The sequence below is a fragment of the Mus caroli genome, unplaced genomic scaffold, assembly GCF_978045245.1.
Source record: "Mus caroli unplaced genomic scaffold, Mus_caroli_1 scaffold_4, whole genome shotgun sequence".
NCBI classification, from domain to species: Eukaryota; Metazoa; Chordata; class Mammalia; order Rodentia; family Muridae; genus Mus; species Mus caroli.
The window spans coordinates 130094511-130112716 of record NW_028227259.1 but is presented as its reverse complement, the minus strand read 5'-3'; the positions used below and the strand labels follow the sequence as shown (position 1 = coordinate 130112716).

Below are 18206 nucleotides of genomic sequence, written 5' to 3'. Positions count from 1 at the left end.
TTCAGGGATCAGAAGAGGGCATCAGATCCCCTTGATCTGGAGTTACAGACGGTAGGAGCCACCTGATGTGGGTGCTGGAAACCAAACTCCAGTCTTCTATGAGAGCAGCAAGTGTCCTTAACCCCTGAGCCACATCCCCGGATCCTTCGCTGATGTTGATATACATATATATTCAAAATCTCATGGCTCGTCTTATTGCCTTATTTGATTTATCTAAAGACACAGAACCAATAAGCAGGGTGTGGGAGGGGTGGGTGTGGGTGGAGGGGTAGGGGAGATTGCAGCCATTTATCCGTTATCTCATTATGACTATCTCTGGCCACCTTAAACACAGATGGCTGGAAGAACTTTCCTAGCCAATCAAAATTCCCATCTCCTAGTCATCACTAGTTGCCAGGTGCCGGTTGGGTTCCATCACAAAAGGAACTGTGTGGTCTATGGAAGCCCCTGGAGGGAGGTAGCAACCAGAAGGTAATCTGTAGGGCCAAACAAACCACCTTATGTCATTGTATCCAACTCATCCTGTAGGAGCCAAATGATTGGGATTGGCTGAGGACAACAGCCAGAACTATGGAGTTCTGGTTCCCTTGAGAGATAGAGTGATTACTTTCACAGCACATATATCATTGAGATGAGACAAGAGCTGGCCAAAAGATTTCTACTTGAGTAACAGAATAAGCCCACGACGAACTCAACCTGTATCCGGAAGCACAGGCAGCCTGAGGTACCTACCGTGCGGACCAGCTCTTTCGCTATGTGAAAAGGTTTGTAAATATATTTTTATGTATCCTTTGAGAATTTCACATATGGTTCCAACAAATCCTGATTGTATTTATCCTGCTTCTCCCTGGATCGCCTCACAGACCTCTTCACACCCATGTTCCTCCCACTTCCATGACTTTATTTTAATAACCCTTGGTTCAAATTCACGCTTTGCCACCTGTGCATGAGTAAGCGGCCATCCACTGGAGCGGGATCAACCTACCAGGGGCCGCATCCCTGTAGAGAACTGACTCCTCCACAAGTGGCCTTCAAGGTCCAGTAACTCCTCAGCCTAGGATGAGATCTTGGAGCCTCCCCACCCCCACCTCCACCCCCCACACCTGCTGATCGATTCCATGCTGGAATGTTGACTGGCTTGGCTGTGTTCAGGCCTTAAGCAGGTAACCACCATGGCTGCTGAGAGTTCAAGGTCACAGTGGTCCCGTTAGGTCCCGAGCACACCATTTTGCTCCTGTCTCCCTGACCTCTGGGTCTCATGACCTTTAACCTTCACAGCAAGAGTTACAAGCCTGACCAGGTCTACCTCTTCTGCTGAGGATAAAACAGACCATCTTAAACAATAATTAGAACGGCCCTTAGAACATGTTCTAAGCTGATATCTAAGGGTGATTATCATCACCAGATAGCCAAGTAAAACCCCAAAATACCAAATGCTTGAACCAAAATAGAATAAATGCTGTCAAGAAGAATGTAGAACTGCCTAATCTAATGCATATTGTGCATGAAAAAAATCTCAGGGAATAGCTAGAGAGATGGCTCAGTGGTTAGAGCACTGGTTGCCCTTCCAGAGGACCCAGATTTGAGTCCCAGCACCCACATGAAAGCTCACAACCATCTGTAACTCTGTCAGCCTCTGCGGGCACCCAGCAGCATGCAAGTGGTGCACAGTCCTATGGACAGACAAAACACACATATACATAAAATAAAATAATTGCAAACACACAGGGAAAGTCTAAAAATAATGTTTACTAGGATGGAAACTTTAAGGGAAAATATGAAGGTTTGGAACCAATATGAACATTGGTCCTGTTCCAATCCAAAAAACATTCTTGTCACTCACAAAGACCTGGACTGGATTCTGAATGAGAAGGGGCTCAGTGGATTCCCACAGAGGAAGGCATGTTTGTGAGGTCTTTCCAGACAGAACTGTGCCACAACAGGGAGTGGATCACAGACCTGTGGCCACAACAGGGAGTGGATCACAGAGGAGCAACCACCTGAATAAGAAAGAACACAAGGAAGTCTTTTCAACTACTGAATGCTGTTGCTAAGTTTACTGCCTCCTGAAATACCCCAGGAGTTGTACAAGACAGCTGAAGAATGGCAAATAATTGAGGCGATGTACGTTCAAATGAACAATTTCTAAATCGAGCAAAAGCATCATCCCGGTCAGGAACTGAGCAATTGAACAAAAAGAAAGAAAGAAAAAAAAAGCAGGCTAGAATTCAAAGTACTATCTGAAATATGCTAGGAAATACGTAAGAAAACTCAAGAAAGTTACCAGAGGATGACCTTGCCACATCCCAGAGAAGAAGGTAGTCTCAAAGGACATGAGAGCATCAGCTGGAATGCTGGAGAGATAGCTCAGGTCCTAAGAGAGTTTACTGCTCTTCCAAATGACCAGAGTTCTGCTCTCAGCATGCACTTGAATGAGCCACTTCTATGATGGGATGTAAAGTGTAAGAAGAAAGACTCCTTCCTTCCTCAAGTTGCTCCTGGTTAGTCTTATCACAGTAACAGAGAAGCAAGACAGATCAGTGCTTGTGACGCCCGGTGAAGAATTCGTAGGGTGATGTCCAAAGCCAGCTCACGTGGGAGTCCTGCTCACGTCCATGTCTAACTTTCTATTTTTCCAGGACTACAAATCTGCCCCCCCTAATAAACATACCTCCTCCTTTTCTACCTTAGGTTCTCTGCAAGAATCTGTACTTCCTGGGTTGGCACAACAGATGTCTTCCTGCCCTTCACATCTCTGACCTAGATCCTTTTTCCAGAGATATCTTGCCTACCACTCAGCCAAAGAAGCATCCAAGTTCACAAAACTGGTTTTGTTTCATCTTTACAGCCCATAGAACAGATTGATGCTTCCCTCCTAGTTATGGATTTGCTGTCTTTTTCTTCCTCTGAAAATTACTCTCCCCACGAGCAGGGCCTCAACCACTCTTCCCCATTACCAAGTGCACTGTAGAAGGAGGAATCCGGTCATGCCAACACCGCGGACCCCTCAGTGTGCAACCATGGAAACAGAGACAGCACTGAATGAGTGTTGCATGTGGAAAAAGTGACAGAGTTGGGGCCCCAACCAAGGACGATTTCACACATCAACAGAACCATCTGCCTGCGCCTTGGATCCTGCTTCCTGTCCAGTTTCAGAAGAGGCGTCTACCAGGGTGAGCCAGCCTGAGTTTTTTGTTTTTTTTTTTTTAACCAATTCAGTAAAGCATACTTACAAACCCTAAGAACACACTAGGTACAATATTTTATCTCCTTTAATACATGGATCTTTTTAAAAAAAAAATAATGTTTGTATTGATTCCTTGAAGCCTTTATCTATGTACACAGTACAGTTTCATGATATTCACTCTCTGCCACCTCCCTCCAAATGCTCTAGTGACTCCCCCCACCTAATCTCTTTCCCAACCTCATGTTTTCTTTTAAAAAAATTATTATGAATTGCATCCTAAGTCATCATATGTGCATGGGTGTAGGAGTTGATATTATTATTGTACGTGTATATGAGAAAGCCACCACAATTAAGATACAAAGCACTTTCAAAAAGAATATCTTAAACTGAAATAGCTAGAAAGAGACAAAAAAATCACATTTGCTGCTGGGGATTTGACAGTCTCTGAGAGATCACCTAGCAATGTACATCAAAAACTCAGAAAGTGCACACAGGGCTGGGCATGGTGCTCAGCTGGTCCAGTGCTGTCCAGCATGAAAAATGCTCTGGGTTCCTTCCCCATCACTTCATAAGCCAGGTGTGGTCAACACACCTGTAGACTCAGCACTCAGGAGGTGAATGCAGAGGGCCCAGAGTTCAAACTATACATCTTTGATTATATTGTAAGCTCAAGGTCAATCTGGGCTTCCAGAGATCCTGTCACAGAAAGAAAGAAGGAAGGAAGGAAGGGAGGGAGGGAGGGAGGGAGGGAGGGAGGGAGGGAGGGAAGGAGGAGGAGAGAGAAAGAGAGAAAAAGAGAGAGAGAGAGAGAGAGAGAGAGAGAGAGAGAGAGAATAAAATTATGTATAAACAATCATTGCATTTGTTTCCTGGGTTGGTCTCATGCTGTTGATCACCGATAGTGAGTTGTGCCATAGCTCGGATGTATCCACTCATCCACAACAACCAACACAGGACCCTTTCTGACACACAAATGAGAAGTCTCTGAGGTACATTTCAGAAGCTTTGGACTTGAATTTGGACCACTCAAGAGAGGTAAATAAGAGCCAAATCAGCAGCCAACAACAACAACAACAAGAAGGGCTTCCAGAATACCATCTCCTGCTCAAAAAAGCAGAAAAGCCCCCAAACAGCATGATGGTGTAAAATCATGATAAGCCACTTAAAGTAGGAGGCTGGAGAGGTTGCTCAGCTGGTCAAGAGTGACTGCTCTTCTTTCAGAGGATGCACCCACGTTCATTTCTCAACACCAGTGTGAGGTGGCTGAGAACTGCCTGTAACTCCATGTTCTTCTGACCTCCAAAGTTACTGTCATGCATAAGCACACACACACACACACACACACACACAATTCCTTTAAACTACAAAGAGATTTTCGATGGTAGCTATGTGGTAATTTACCTTTCAGAGGACCCCGTAATTTCCCCTCCTCTGAAGGGCACCATCCCGTATTTCATGGCTCAGGTTTTCCATATTCATTCTTTACCCCTCTGAGGCCTGTGAGCATTCAGATTTATGACAGTGGAACTAAATAACCAATAATGTGGGCGTAAAATGGAACAATGAGTGTCCACTAAGCCATGTTACAAGAACATCTCCGTCACAGTGTGCAGAGTGCCTCTATTTCATGTCCCTGTGTTATTTTTTATGTTGCATGAAATAATCATGAAATCATTGATTTGAAACACAGGAGGAGTGTTGCTTGTTCATCCCTCTGCCTGGATCTCAGGAGGTCCAGCATGAATCTCATTTGAGACTGTATCCTCCAGGGGTTTCTAGAGCTCTGTGTGTGTGTGTGCATGTGCATGTGTATATCAAAGCTCAGGTCTCTGGTAGCCCTGATGAACCAGGCTCAGTCACATGCCTTGTACACACCAATTAAAGAGTCCACAACAGTGAAACTCTGGGAAAGGCCTTATTCAATGTGATCACATTGGAAAGAGGAACAGATAAAGTAGTCCGGTGAACCCCAAGTAGAGCCTTGAGGTGCTAGTGTGAGCTTTAGGTTCTAAAGAAGGCAAGAGAAGTACATCAGCAAGCAGACTTGGTCCAAATGGAAACTGCCCATCCCTGACCCCTCACTGTCCATGCAAGATGACCTGACAGGTCAGACCTATGTGGAGTCTCTTCCTAGGAAACAAGGTCCCCCACTCCCCAGCTGGCCCCAGGCTTCAATGCTTTCCTTCATCCAGTACAAGACTTCTAGGAAATTTTTAATTCTCTGGGGCTCATGGTTTCAACAGTTTGGCAATCAAAGGAAGGGACACAGAGAGCTCTTTTTCTAGTGTACCCTGTCCGGGTGGTGACTCCAGGTTTGTGACTATTGGTAGAATTCCTTCTTTGGGACCTTGTGTCTCCAAACCTAGAATTTCTTTGGTGGTCTTGTAAAAGACTTATCTGATCAGAATCAGTGCATGGGGGAAGTTTCCTCGTTTGATTAAAGCAGGCTGAACCTCAGCTGCAAAATCCTTTTGCCTTAGCTCTGTGTGGACCCCATGCACGATTCCCCCTCACACAGAAGAGCACACATACCAAGGGACCAAGGATGTTGACTCAGCATTCATACCACCAAAGTCCCGTATGCTTTTTCTTTTTTTTTTCAAAGAACCCTGAGAAGCCATGCATTGAAATTGCTGCCCTGGTCTCCGCACACTGAGATGACACATGTCTTTTCAACTTCTCTTTGAAGTTGCCTCTGTTTCTCAATCTTCTGTGGGAAGATGGACTTTTGTAGTAAGAAATATCAGAGAGGTGATGGAGTAATAAGGCCTTGTTGACCTAAATAAACTCCAGAAACTCATCAAGACTGAAGCTCTAAACTGAACATGGCCCCCTAAGTTTTCCCTTAAAATATTAACCCTTTTGGAGGGCTGGGGAGTTACCTCAGTGGGTAAAGAGTTTGACCTGACTTCAATCCCAAGCCCATGTTTTCAAAAAGCCAGGCTTGGTAGTGTGCACTGGGAAGGTAGAGATAGGGTCTCTGGGGCTTGCTGGCCAAGGTAGTTCCTGATCAAATAGACAAATCCCAGGACAGTCGAAACCCTGTCTTAGAATGTCAAGGTATATGGCACAGGAGGAATGACAGCTAATACTGTCCTTTGACCTACACATGCATGTGCACATATATGTGTGTCTATAGGCACACATACACAAATACACATATATAAATATACCCATACACACATAGGCATATACACATGGACATATATACACATAACAACACACATACTGTGTCATTCTTTTTTTTTTTCATCAGCCACTCCCAGGTCTGTACTGTCTACCCAGCTGACTCACTTACCCATGTCCAAAGTGAGTAAGGGTTTATAGAGGTAGGAGGAAGGGAGTAGCAGAGTAGACAGTCATTTGGGCACAGAAAAGGTTCACTTCTCTGAGACTGTTATCCTGGATCTCTTGATACTCCATGGCACCTACCAAAGTGACTCTTCGGTAAGCAGTGGTCTATAAACAGAGTCTGGGTGGTGACTTAGTTAGGGTTACAATTGCCCTGATGAAACACCAGGACCAAAGCAATTTATTTCGCTCAAATTTCCATATTTCAGTTCGTCGCTGAAAGCAGCTAAGGCAGGAACTCAAACAGGACAAGAACCTGGAGGCAGGAGTTAATGCACAGACCATGGGGGAGTGAGTGTTGCTTACTGGCTTGCTTCCCGTGGCTTGCTCAGCCTGCTTTCTTATAGCACCCAGGACCACCAGCCCAGGGATGGCACCAACTCCATAGGCTGAGCTGTCTCCCATCCATCACTAATTAAGAAAATGCTCTACAGGGTTCCCTGCAGCCCCATGCTACGGAGGCATCCTCTCAGATGACTCCAGCTTGTGTTAAGTTGACATAAAACTAGCCGGCACAGGCAGGGCCACAGCAAAGCTGTAGAAGAAAGTTGTTGAAAGTAAGGTAGACTTTTAAGCTAGGTTCTGTATTTCAGTCAAATCTGTTGGGTGTCATGGGGGGCTGATACTAATAAACTGACTTCATAGGATGTTTTAATACTCAGAAACTGGGAGTGCTAAGGTATTCGGTGGCTGGTACATTCAGGAGGGGTGCTTTTCAAAGCAGGAGGCTAGAGGGACCACTGACAGCCTTGGCTGCCTTCCGCCTGACATCTGCTATCACAGACTTCCAGATCGGTGGAGAGCCATTTCCTAAGGATCGTTCCCTTCTCCGCTAAGAGGAGAGCACATATTTGCCTTCTATGTGCAGATAATTTCATTTTCAACCACTGGATCACCACAAAGAAGGAGCTAGAGCCTCGCAGAGAAGCCTGATAGCCCGCAGCATCACGTGAGAAGCTTGGTGGTTCAAACAGCCTCGCGTCCCACCTGTAATTATCCGCACCACAATGGACTTTTCTCCGGTCTGAAAAAAACCTGGTGTCCATGGGCATCGGCTGGCATTCACTCAGAGCAAAACACAAGGCCACTGCTTCTCAGATTCCTTCTCCTTTTTGCTTGTATTTTGACCAGGCTTCAAACGACCGACTTGAAGAGATTCTCAATCAACTACCCGCTTCCTTCACTGGACAATTGAAAATTACATTTCACGATTTGGACAATGGGTATTAATAAACTCAATATTATTTTCAAAACTTCTTTTTTTAATCACGTGGTGTTGAATTGCAGCCGATGAATTCATTTCTATTTTAATTAGAAAGCTCCGGTGGTGCCGGGGCGACACCAGGCTGTTGCTTGCTAGGCTTTGTGGGCCACTGGCAGGTGGCAAGAGCCTCATTATTCTGTGCAGGTCCCTTCCCTGGCTGTTTTAGAAGGAGCCACTAAGTTCTTTATCCTGCGGGTTAGGCCGCAGCTGCGGATTATGCTAATTCTTGCTTACTTGCAAATAGTCCTGTGTTTATTTTGTGCCTCGCCAGCTGTCAACAAAGACATTATGGAAATAATTCCCATATTTAAAGGCAGATTTTGTTCGAGGGGTCCTGCTGCGAGCCCCAGTACCACCCCTTATTTGGTACACAGAGGGTTCTTGGGCTACCTCAGATGTTGAAAAACTGGGTGTGGCCCCAACCTAGGGGCAGCTCTATTCAGTGGTCTTCTCGCGTCTCTCTGTCTCCCTCACCTGTAAATTTTGCTGAAACCAGACCTGGTTTTCCTGTGAGAAATTTAAAACGTCACTCTAACTGGTTCTCCACGGATTGAGGAGAAATCTCGTTTTATGGTGGTTATGGAGGCTGAAGATTTCATTGCTTTCAAATCAGCGTTTGAGCAAACATCCTCTCAAATTGGAAACCCTAACACTTCCCCTCGCTGCCTCGCTGTCCCCGAGGCTTTGAACCGCTTTCCTATTTAACCATCTCAGTGGAAAGCCGCTGACAGCATATAAGAGAATAATTGCACTCCTGATCTTACTCCCGGGTTATATCCTATTTACCTGTCCCCTTCCAGATTTTCTTTGATTTTATTTCACGGAAGAAGTAGAAGAATGTTTAATTATCCTTTTCTAACAGGTATTGCTACATAGCAAATCAGGAGAAGTCGGCAAATCAAGAAGCATTTAATTTCCACCAGCGTTTTTTTCACGTTCTCTGACGCTTTTCCGGTTAGTAGGTGAATTCAGACAAAACAATATGTGCATAAGGAACGCTCCTACCCCACGCCATTGAGAACGCCCTTCTATCCTTGCTTTCTCAGAAGGCTTAGCGGTTTAAATTTCCCTCAAATTACATTCACAGGCTCCATCTCTGTTTCCCCCAAAACACGGTGTGAACAATGGAAGGATCCAACACATTTAAGATTCCTTTGGAAACACACACATACACACACACACACACACACACACACACACACACACACACACACGTACGTACGTACGTACGTACATACGTATGCACGCATGCATGCACGCACGCACGCAGGCGCACAAGTTCCCTAATGGTCAGCGAACACGTAGATCTGATGAGCTGGCTTAAGGCAGGAACTTAATGCTGAACACCAATTATCCCCAAGCTGCCACACCTCAAATGGTCCAGTTCAGTCATTGTCATCAAGGCTTGAGCAAAGCGCCAGTGTTAAAGGGGACACTTAGCAGGATCTAGTTCCCTAAAATGTTGTTTTGTTTTGTTTTTTTCAAGGCATGGTTTCTCTGTGTAGCCCTGGCTGTCCTGCAACTCACTCTGTAGACCAGGCTGGCCTCAGAAATTCACCTGCCTCTGCCTCCCAAGTGCTGGGATTAAAGGCGTGCGCCACCACCGTCCGGCTCCCTAAAATGTTAAAAGTGAGGAAACACAAAGTAATACGAGTGAGTCCTTGACCATTTGAGAATGAGGAGATGGGAACACCCTTCCAAGTGAGGTGAGACATAATACTGCCCAGGGGTTTACCAGGAGTCACAAATGGAGCTATACCAGTGAGGAACATTTCAAAGACAACTTGAAAACTGTTTTGAGAGCCTAGATATCAGACAGTCACTGGTTCAAATCCCACCCCTGCCACTCATCAGCTGAATGTGTCAGTATGTGAGCAGACACATGGTGAAAATAAATCCAGACTGTGGAGTATTATGCAGCACCAAAAAGGGATGAACTATCAAATCCTGAAAAGACATAGTGATGGTGATTGATAATAACGATGCCCGTGATGGTGATGATGGTGATGATGCTGAAAAGTGTGATAATGGTGGTTATGGTAACGGTGGTTATGGTAATGGTGATCAGGATGGTAATATGGGGATGGTGTGATGTTGCTGCTGGTGGTGATAATGATGTTGATGCTGGTGGTTGTGATGAGGGTGATAAACACTGATGTTGGTGATGGTGATGATGATGGTAGCAGTGGTCATGACAGTGGTACAGTGATGGTAATCATGGTAGTTATGACCACAGTGCTCATGACTTACAGGAAGTGTGTCGGAAGTAAATCACATTGTCGTCCATTCTCAACGTTCATGATACTGATGCTTTTTGTCTTTTAAATCAATCAATATCTCTCCCTCTCCCTCCTCTTACCCCTCCCCCTCCTCTCTCTCTGAATGCTGAGAATCAAAACTTCCTTTGGGAATATGGCCTAGGCTTGTCCTAAGCTATTGAAATTCCAGTTTGGGAACCAGTAAAGTTTTGTGGTGTGGGCATTGTCATCCTCAGACAGAAATGGTCCTGTGAAGAAAAGGTCACTCAATAGTAAGGAGAAACACAACACCTTCCCTCTTTGTCAGGGCAACGTGGTGCTGGGCTACTAATAGAAGACAGGCAAGCATGTCCATGTATGAATTTAACTGTTTATATTTCTTAATTCTTTGCAAGTTTTTTGTCGTTGTTTGTTTTTTGTTTGGTTGATTCATTGTTTGGTTGGTTGGCTTTTGGGGGGGTGTGCTTTTTTGTTATTGAAATAGGATTTCTCATGTAGCCCTGGCTGTCCTGGAACTCACTCTAGATGAGGCTGACCTTGAACTCACAGATCTGCCTACCTCTGCCTCCTGAAGGCTGAGATTAAAGCCGTGCCCCACCATTAAACATTCCATGGTATGCTGTGCCCCGTGCCAAGTGCCAGCTGCAGTATGTGGGTTGGGGACTAGCTGTGGTTCCTTGTCCTCTGCTTTCTCCCTCTCAGGGTATCCAGACTCTGGCTGAACAGCACATTGGGCTAAAAGGATGAACTGAAGTCAGAATAGGTTCTGCAGGATCCGGGTCTGGCTGGGAGTGAGTCTCTGGAGAGAGAGCCAAACAGATGACCTTAGCTTGTGTGCATACCTTTATTCAGGGTTGGCTTGTACAAGCATACTTTATTCAAGGTGAATATGAACCTTGGAGAATAGGAAGGGGTTCTTCTTAGGGTGAAGTTTCTTCAGCTACAGTTTAAAGTACTGGGGATGCCTCGTTTGCTGGGCCAGGTACTTACTGGGCCAGTTCTTATCAGGGAAAGAGGAAGTTGAACTTGTAGGTCTTGACGACTTGTCAACCTTTTCCAGTTAGAGGGTGTAGGAGGTCAGGCTCCCCACACAAGGTCAGAGAAGGGGAAGCCCTGGCTGGCAAAAGGAATCCTCCATTTTGCCCCTCACTCAGAGGAGCTATCTGGCCATGGTAGACTTTGACCTTAATTAGCAGGGTTTAACCACAACACTCAACATATTTCTCATGACTGCAGAGCTATATGGATGCCATTCACTACTTTTTCCATGTAGTTTTGTCTTGCAGGTGTGGACTCAGGGAATTGCCCAAGTCTCCCTGCAGACCAATGCTCAACCTCGTGCAACACAAAGTTTCAAGTTTCCTGTGCTCAGCTCAAAGGGTGTGAACATACCAGAGAGACTGCAAGAGGCAGTTCCTATGGGTCACAGCTGGATCAGCCTCCCTTGGAGTCTGTTCTCATCAGATGCATGGTCACACTGAGTAATGTCATCCAGGTAGGCTCAGAATGAAGGGAAATCTGTTAGAAAAGTACTTACCAAATGGTCTCTGTTCCAGTGAATGGGGAGGCACTGTCGCTGGTCCCCACAGGCCATCTCTGATCTACTCGGGAGTGTCTACTCCTCTCCACAGTTTTCTCAGAAGCCTACTGTCTTAGTTTGTGCATCACTGCTGTGATTAAAAACATGACCAAAAGCAACTTGGGGAGGATAGAGTTTATTTCAGCTTAAAGGTAACCTCATGGAGGAAAGTCAGGGATGAAGTTTAAACCAGGAACCTGGAAGCAGGAACTAAAGCAGATGCCGTGGCACAGTGTTGCTTACTGGCTTGTTCCTCATGGCTTCCGTGGCCTGCTTTCTTTTCTCACCCTAAGACTGCCTATCTAGGGGTGGCACTGCCCACAGTGAACTGGGTCCTTAGCACATCAGTGGTTAATCAAGAAAATGTGCCCCAGGCCTGTCTAATGGAGGCAATCTCTCAACTGAAGTACTTTCTTCTCACATAACCGTGGCTGTGTCAAGCTGACAAAAGCTACCCAACATGCCCAAATAGGACACTCAATTTAGTAACATTGAAATGGACTTGGAAATACGAAGAATATCCCTCAGTCCTAAAGACAGAAATTATTAAAAGCAGGAAAAAAAAACCCTTTATTATAATCACTAGTCAGGTTTTTTTTTTTGATATGGTGATATGATATGACTTAATAAGATCTATGTTATCTTTCAGTCCAAGAATGTGTAACTCAACTCCATGTCACTCTGAACTTGAGGACATTTGTTATTCCTTGGGCTGGCTAGTTTTAGGTCAACTTGATACAAGTTGGAGTCATTGGAAATAAGAGAGCCACAGTTGAGGATATGCCTCTGTAAAATCTGGCTATAAGGCATGTTCTTAATTAGTGACTGATGGGGGAGGGCTCAGCCCATTGTGAGTAGTACCGCTACTGAACAGGTAGGTGGTCCTGAGTATAAGAAAGCAGGCTGAGCAAGCCAGTGAACAGCACCCCTTCATGCCCTCTGCATCAGCTCTTGCCTCCGGGTTCCTGCCCTGGAGTTTTGAGTTCCTGTCCTGTTTTGAGTTCCTATCCTGACTTCCTTTGACAATAAACAGTGATTTGGGAGTGTAAGCCACATAAAAATTTCTCCACTGCTTGCTTTTGGTCCTGGTATTTCATCACAGCAACAGTAACCCTAACTAAGACACACCCTGATTTGCATTCTATTTTATTTCTGTTGTGCCTCCTTAAGCAGCAATTTAACAAAAAGTCCTGCCAGAAGGGACAGACATATTTGTAGCACACTGCAGTCTCCTTTGTAACCTTGTAATTATTTACAAAAGACTGGCTGTTATTCAGTATCTCATGGGAATTCTTGGGAAAGGCTCAGCCCGATTGAATTCTAAGGTGGAAAATACAAATTTAGAAAGCCAAGTCTAATCCAAACTGAATTTACGAAGTTCACAATCTTCTCTTTTTTCAAAAATTCACTCAACACCCCCGTCCCAAGAAGTCTACCTCCTGGAAAGACATATGTGACTCATTCGCAGGCCACCTTGTCTTCTATGTTCAGAGAAGTCTTTCACAGTCAACCTGCTTCCCATTCCTTTCTTAATGTTTTTGCTGATTTAAATGGATGAGGAGCATAGCATAGATTTCAGTCAGAAGAGACCTGTACATGAATAAAAGAGAATAAAGATTGTAGCCCCTAGGCAAGACAATTATAAGAGAAAAATATGAAAAGGGAATTGTTGTGAACTAAGAGAGCAGAAGATATTGGTAGGCTTGGTCCAAACACATCTGAGGATGTGAGTGGAGACAGGAACCTCCCCCCTTAAGATGTCTTCCAACCATGTCAGAGTGCATTTCACGTTTCTCAGTGGTAGCTCCATGACTATGACATAATGGATCACCTGTATAAGCCTCGTGATTGGCTTCCTCATGTTCCCCAGCATCGCCCTCTCGTATAGGATTGTCCCCAGGCAGTTGTAAGGACCAAGCAGAGCAATAGAGGTAGCTGTTGCTATAGTTTCCAGAACACCAAGCTGACTCATGCAAGCCATGGGGAGAATCAGCTTCTCCTCCAATGCCCACCCCAGGTCTGCTAAAAAGGGGATTGTATTCTGGTAGCTCTGATTCCCCAGTGAGCTGCTGAACACCAGGATCCTAGCAGCCCTCGGTGTGTGAACTATGTTTAAAGACTTGCATAAACTCTCTCTCTCTCTCTCTCTCTCTCTCTCTCTCTCTCTCTCTCTCTCTCTCTCTCTCTCTCTCTCTTTGTAAATTAGTTTTTCAAGGTAGCATGCAAAGAAATGGGTTACACTATGGCACTTCCATACAATGTCACATCAGGAGCTTGTGGGAAGAGAATTAGGGACAGAAGAAGCCACACTGAGTTCTTACATCACCAGTCCAGAAGTGAGGGACACCACTTGCATTTATAGTTCTTTGGCCAGAAGTGATCTCGTGACCTCAAAGAACCATACAAGACTTGGGGGAAGATATAAGATATTTGAGGGGTACAAGTTGCCTCTGCCACACACTCAGACGTTCTGGGTCTTATCAAAACATCTTCTGGGGGCTGGAGAGATGGCTTAGTTGTTAAGAGCACTGACAGCTCTTCCAGAGGTCCTGAGTTCAATTCCCACCTATCACATGGTGGCTCACAACCATCTGTAATAGGATCCAATGTACTTTTCTGGTGTGTGTCTGAAGACTGCTATAGTGTACTCATATAAATAAAATCTTTAAAAAAAAAATCTTCTGATGGCTCTACTAGACCACCGTAAGATCTGATGAACAGTTATTAATTCTTGCCTGGGGACTTTACACCCTGGCTGCCTTCCCATTAGTTCTATCAAGCTGGCTATTCTGAGTAGAGAAAAGTATTAAGACACACACAGGAGAATAACACCAAAGGGCATGGGAGTAAAGGCTGAACTCCAGAGCCTCTGGCCACTTTGTGAACTTTAAGAAGAGAGTCATTTGAGGGGATACTGGTTAGTTCCACCTATAGGGTTGCAGATCCCTTTAGCTCCTTGGGTACTTTCTCTAGCTCCTCCATTGGGGGCCCTGTGATCCATCCAATAGCTGACTGTGAGCATCCACTTCTGTGTTTGCTAGGCCCCGGCATTGTCTCACAAGAGACAGCTATATCTGGGTCCTTTCAGCAAAATCTTGTTAGTGTATGCAATGGTGTCAGCATTTGGAAGCTGATTATGGCATGGATCATGTCTCTAGCTGCATATGAATCAGAAGATGGCTTAGTCGGCCATCATTGGAAAGAGAGGTCCATTGGTCATGCAAACTTTATATGCCTCAGTACAGGGGAACGACAGGGCCAAGAAGTGGGAGGGAGTGGGTGGGAGAGCTTGTGGGGGACTTTTGGGATAACATTGGAAATGTAAATGAAATAAATACCCAATAAAAAAAAGAACATTAAAAAAAAAAGAAGAGAGTCATTTGAGCAAGAGGTTTCCCTGACTTCAACAATTGGTAGCATGTCTGTGCACTTGGCTTCTTTCACCTCCCCTTGGCTCTACCACTAGCCTGTGTAAGAGGGTAACTCTGCCTCAAAGCATTTAAGTGTTAGTGGGGAAGCCTTTGTCAGATCTTGGTCCCTGCCTGCCTCCTGCCAAAGAGACATGTGCTGAGTCAAAAGCTCTTTAGCACTCCTAGGAATCTCCCTTCTTTCCAGACCCTCACATGGCAAAGTGAGGTTTGCATCCTGGGCTGAGATGCATGAACAAGAAGGGCTCTACCACTCCCTAAACTTGCCACAAGCTCAAGGGCACTACTAGTTCCTGCCATTACCATTAAGCTCTAAACCCCTCCCTCATTGGCCCTTTGCTATGTGTGTGCTGAGCAGAGACCACTCCCAGGGGACCTATAGATCCACGGAACTGTATTTCTAACCTCAAAGAGAATATCTTGTGTATTGTATGGACAATTAAAAAGCATATGGTTTAGTCAGGAAATATATACCGGTGGCGCATGCCTTTAATCCCAGCACTTGGGAGGCAGAGGCAGGCAGATTTCTGAGTTCCAGGCCAGCCTGGTCTACAGAGTGAGTTCCAGGACAGCCATGGCTATACAGATTAACCCTGTCTTGAAAAAAAAGTTAAAAGCCAGGAAATAGAGGTGGGACATCTGGGAGAAGAAAGACACATGGTACCTGAGCACAGGTAGCCAGCCATGTGGCAGAATGTAGGTTGAAATAATTGTATTATTTTTGCTATAGTCTAGTCAGAGTGGAGTCTAGCTATATGGCCAGGGTGTTTGTAAATGTATTTTGGATCTGAGTCTTAGTTCTAGGAGCATGGGGCTGGGAGGAAGAACTAGGGTTAACTTACAACATCAAAAGAACACTCAGAACAGCAGAATACAATCCAGACAGTAGTCATTATAACACAGTGAAAAAGAAGGCCAACAAATTTCATGTCAATGCTATTAACATCATTTTAAACAGCATGGAGAGATGTTTCTAGTGCATTGGCTTTTAATAGATGAATGAGTCCAATCTTCCAAGAACGATGGAGTAAAATCTGCTAGAGTCACCTGGGAACAGGGGACCTCAACTGAGGTACTGCCTCCCTCAGATTGGCTTGTAAGCAAGTCTTTGGGACATTTTCTTGACTGGAGACTGCCGTGGAAAGCCCCAGCACACTGTGGGCAGTGACATCCCTGGACAAGCTGAGCAAGCCATAGGGAGCAAGCCAGTTATCAGCACTCCTCCATGGCCTCTGCTTTTGTTTCTGCCTCCAGGTTCTCGCTTTGAGTTTCTGCCCTGATTTTTCTCCATGATAGACAACTGCAAGCTGAGGTGAACCCTTTTGTCCTCTGGTTGGTCTAAGTGAGGGTTTTACCATAGCAACAGAAGGGCAAACTAGGATATTGATAAAAACAACTTGATAATAGTTGACAGTGAGCACAAATGCACTGCAGAGTTTATGTCAACCATCCACACATCAGCCACAACCTGTATCTGTCTGGAAACAACTTCCATGCAACCTCAAGGCAGGTAGAACACCAATCGGGACAATACACGGTGCTGTCTCTAAGGTGCCAACAGGCAAAATTATCATAGTCCCAAGTTTGTTTTATTTTTTTCATTGCATTTAATTTTGGAGCAGAAAATCGGGCCTGATTTATCAGGCTCTTTCTTATTACTGATTAGCGAAACATCCAGTGATGGAGAAGTGAATATCACATCTGCACTCGCTTCCCGAGCAAGGAACGGCTCTGTCTCGCTGACTGTGCGTTTCCTTTCTGTCCTCATCAGATGCAGCTCCAAGGTTCATCTCCGTGACACGCGGATGCCAGATGCTCTTCCTGATTTGAATTTCAAACTCCACAGCAACAGTCATCCAACCATGCCCATTGCTTTCCAACAAGAAGGTCTAGACCCTGACTCCATCTTAAGCTCCACGGTGGCCTTCAAGAGTGGCCTCCACAGCTGCTAGCCTGCCACTCTGACCACCACTTGGGGGACTATTTTGAGTGTCTTCTACTGCATGTGATGATGGTGTGATAGCATATGCAAATTGCTGCTGTGTGGGATCAGCCTCCAGAGACCCTGGGGACAAGACCTGGCAATGTCCCTCTTGCTTCAGCCTGTGTTTATGGTTCCTCTGTCAAATATCAATAGCAAGCTAGCCTCCTGAGATGGGAGTCAGACACGGAGTTGTTACAACAACTCTAAGGAGTTGTTATAGTCAAGTGTCTTAACCATCAAGACTTTTCACAATCTGACTGTCCTTCTAGGCAGAAACCCATTGTTGTTGATTGAAGGCTTGTGTTCATCCCTTCCTCAAACTCACTTGCTGATAACTGACCTCAGAGTGACAGCATTAGGAGATGAGACCCTTATGGAGATAGTTGAGTTAAGATGCAATCATGAAGGGAAGCCCATTGTCCGGCCATGTGTCCCATGATATTCCATGCCCAGCCTGTGATTCCAGTAAGGCCAACTCACAGGAAAGTGCCCACCAGTTTTTAATCCATAAATAAAATGCCGTACATGTATTATAGTTTGCATTTACCTGGTTGTCCTAGTTGATCTTGTCAACTGGACACAACGTACAGTCATGTGAGAGGAGATGGCCTCAACTGAAGAATTACGTAGATCGGATTTGTCTGTGGGGGGTTGTCTTCATTGCTATTGACATATTAGGGTCCATCCCACTGTAGGTGGTGCCATTTCTTGAGCAGGTGTTACTGGGCTGTGTAAAAAAGCCAGGGAAGCATGAGCTTGAGCAAGCCAGCTAGCAGTGTTCCTACATGACTTCTGCCTTGAGTTCCTACCTTAAATTCCCTCAACCATGGACTATGACCTGGGTGTGTAAACCAATTTGCATTTGAACAGAGTGATTTATCACAGCCATATTAAAATGGTATAAGGACTGTAGAAATCCTGAAGAAGAAATTGTTAAATTATCATAGAATGCACTAGTGACTTCAGAATGACACCATGCCACTCCCCAATCATGACCAGTGATGGGCACGGCACAGTGAGGAACTGTAGGTTCTAAAATGCCTCTGTTCAGCAGTCTTCCTGCTTACTTTTCATGACAGCCTTATATAGTGGGAATTTTCATTCATCTTATTTTTCAGAACACCCCCTTCCCAAAAGCAGAACACAGACTAAGCC

At 45.1% G+C, this 18206-nt stretch overlaps 1 long non-coding RNA gene across 1 annotated transcript; it reads left to right on the top strand.

The window, feature by feature from the left end:
- Nucleotides 1-443: 443 nt before the first annotated feature.
- LOC147005356 (uncharacterized) lies at nucleotides 444-17567 on the top strand. The gene is made up of 4 exons (XR_015046860.1): nucleotides 444-764; nucleotides 8665-8756; nucleotides 11334-11555; nucleotides 16839-17567. It is a non-coding gene; the product is annotated as an uncharacterized LOC147005356 (long non-coding RNA).
- The last annotated feature ends 639 nt before the right edge of the window (nucleotides 17568-18206 follow it).